Here is a 3,353-nt window from a genome sequence, read left to right as displayed (position 1 = left end):
AAGGTGACAAACTATGTCATGTAAATTTATAGGTTTCTATAGATAATTTTACATCTCTTTTTATTTCACAACATATGTTTTCCATTTTTTGCGCTATTTTGCTGGTTATTAGAGTGCTGTTTACACGCCTGGACCTCGGAGGTAATCTACACTATGTCGACATGGTGTTTTTTTATTAGTTGGATTATACACATTGGTTATATATTATCATTAAAATATAGTCATATTGTCTTTTAACTAATTATGGGATATATCAGATTTTTATTAACATCCTAAGTGCTCTAAACTTTGTTGCAAACAAACGTTAAACACAGTTGCTCGAAATGACATAGTGTAGTTTACCTCTGAGGTCCAGATGTGTAATTAATTTTATATTTGGTAAGGAAAGGTTTGTCAAATAAATACTTATTTAAGAAGAGGGAAACTCATACTCATTTATTTTAAAATAAAATATAAAAAATACATATTAAGAAATAAAATAAAAAATAATATATCTAACATAATACAGATTCAATAATGTATTCTCAGAATAAATAAACAAATTCCAGTTGAACAAGAGAAAGACAGAAGGTATATTTATATTCCAAAAATATATGGTGAAAGTACAATAGTAGAGTAGCAGTAGACAGGTAGGTAAAATAAATGATGATAAATTGATAAAGCACTGGAAACAACGATAAAGCACTAGAATCAGGCTAAATAGCATCTAAAATATGAAGACCAGAGAAGATATAATTTTGAACTATACAGGGCATACCACGATCCATATACATTCATCAAAATAGGACCACGTTCTAAGAGGAAAGATGGAAGCATATGAAATATAATTTTGAACTATACAGGGCATACCACGATCCATATACATTCATCAAAATAGGACCACGTTCTAAGAGGAAGGATAGAAGCATATGAAATATAATTTTGAACTATACAGGGCATACCACGATCCATATGCATTCATCAAAATAGGACCATGTTCTAAGAGGAAGGATGGAAGCATATGAAATACTTTCCAAAATAAACACACAAATGTCAGCTGGACATATAACGAGAGAAAGACTATAGATTAGATATAAGGAACAAACAGAATAAGACATTGATATTTTAAAAATAAAAAATTGCAAGAACAAATCCTGAAATAGATTGGAATGGAGCTGTATTCCTCAAGAGACCAAAACTCAAACAAAAAGGGCTGTCGAACAATGATCATGATATTTTGAGAAATAATAGACAAAAAAATCAAACACAATAAGAGTAGGTATTCAATAATGTATTCTCATGCAAAATATTGTTGAAAAAAATGTCACCAAAAATTTAGAGATTGTTCCACATCATTAACATGTCTATTTACCACCAGATCATTATTTACCTAGATTGTAAGGTACTGCTGTAGCACATATTATTGCAAGACAAGTATATAATTTGGTTTGTAGACCTTGTTGAAGACAAGGAAACTCTCTTTTCCAGGTTCCAAATAGCTTTTCTACATTTCTTGTTCTCACATGAGTACTATGGTAAAAATATCTTATTTTCTTGATCATTACCTAAAAAGATATTTGTCTATTAAATAACCTACTATTTATTTAGCAATTATCAATAAATACCTGGGTGTAATACTGGGGTAAGTAAATAGTGTCTGCATGCATACCCACTACTGTCATCTATTCCTATTAATAATCCTGGAATTTCACTTCTTTCCATTTCACAATTTCACTCTTAATGCTCTTAGATCAAATATTGAATGACTTGATAAACTTGTTGTTGAACAATAATACACATAATTTCTCTTCTAGTACCTACAAATTCATTTACATAAGAGCCTGAATAACATAATATATTGTATGTCTTTACAGTACCTGTACATTTTTGGAAAGCGGGGTCCTCATAAAAACTGGTTATATTCCTATAAGTAGCATAAAACCTTTATTGTTTAAGTTAATGCGCTGATTCGCTGATGAACTTCAATATTGTAATACTCCATTGTATTTTAGATTATATTTTTATCTTGAATATATCGCTTTTGTATACTTCCCGGGCGATTTTCTTCTCCAATATTATCAATAAACTCTAAAAATGCTTTTACTTCTTCATACATTTTTGTTGTAATTAGAAAAACAAAAAATATATGTTGGAACTGAATTTAAAATATTCAAAATTCAAACAATAACAAACAAAGTTAGGTTAGAATCGCGGTCTTGAGGAAGGTCGATCGATGACTTGAGATTCGCCTGTCATTTTACACCAAGACAACGTCGTGTCTCGAGATCGGTTTATAAAACACAAAGTTGGTTCAAGGTCGGTCTTGAGCATCGACGCTGTCTTGAGACTCGACTATAAATACGACAAGAATCTACAGGTCGAGCAAGTCTCGTAAATTTCACGATTGCGAGCCACGCTTCACGCAACCGTGTTTGCGTACTTGTGTTTCAAGTTGCGTGGTCGTACGGAGTTATATTTACCAAATTTAAATATAATCGTTTTCAAAATTAAATCAATATGTCAATATGGCTACTGGGTGTAAAAGATAAATCTTATTCTATCTGTTCTTAATGAGTTTTAGATAATTTTAGTTGTATTTCTTTGTAATTTTGTGTTGTACAAAGATTAATTTAACATTTTCTCTGGAAGTATTAATTTAGAAAGATAATATGCTTCATTGGTGTTGTGTTTTGAAGTGTGAAATGTGATAAAGTCAAGATAAAGTTCACTTTTAAACTGAACTAAATAAGGTATCTGAGAGACAACAATGGTTAAATGCAATACAATGTACAGGTTTTACTAGCGAAATGAAAATTTTCCTGTCCTGTCTGCTGTAATCATTTTATATCTGGTAAGTTACAATTACAACAGTAACGATTTTTGAAGATGTTAACATTTTAATCTTGTAGGAAAACCAGCCGACTTAATAGATAATAACAATCTCCAGATTGGGTTCCTTCAATAAATATGGTCTATAAACACAATGAAATAAGTTCCCCAAAATCTAAAATGGAGTGGTATCAAAGGAGAATTAAAGGGAAAAATATTCATATTGAAATTATTTATAAGGCACTGGACTGTCTTAAATTCTACAATAATACTAGGTGGGTAAATGATTTTAGACATTTTTCATTAAGATTAAGTAGATTTTCATTCAGTAGATTTAAGACTTGTTTACACGGGTAGAGTAATGATGCAAGTACTTGATAGAGTAGAGTAACTCTACCTGTAAAAATGCTCAGCACAGTAGAATAGCTGGTAGAGTGTATAGTTGGAGTTAAAGTAGAGTGACTAGCAACCTATGGCAAAGTAACTATTCTATGACCACCACTACTGCCAAAATGTCTACTCGGCTGCACACTCTACCCATGGAA

General features: G+C 31.1%; 1 long non-coding RNA gene across 1 annotated transcript; it reads right to left on the bottom strand.

Annotated features, from left to right (window-relative positions):
* Positions 1–405: 405 nt before the first annotated feature.
* Positions 406–2,254, bottom strand: LOC126882380 (uncharacterized). Its single transcript, XR_007697314.1, has 3 exons — positions 1,857–2,254; positions 1,605–1,796; positions 406–1,544 (listed from the first exon to the last, which is right to left on the bottom strand). It is a non-coding gene; the product is annotated as an uncharacterized LOC126882380 (long non-coding RNA).
* Between the last annotated feature and the right edge of the window lie 1,099 nt (positions 2,255–3,353).

Source organism: Diabrotica virgifera, chromosome 3 (genome assembly GCF_917563875.1).
Source record: "Diabrotica virgifera virgifera chromosome 3, PGI_DIABVI_V3a".
Classification (NCBI taxonomy): Eukaryota; Metazoa; Arthropoda; class Insecta; order Coleoptera; family Chrysomelidae; genus Diabrotica; species Diabrotica virgifera.
The sequence above is the reverse complement of the archived record's forward strand: the minus strand, read 5'-3'. Positions and strand labels throughout refer to the sequence as shown.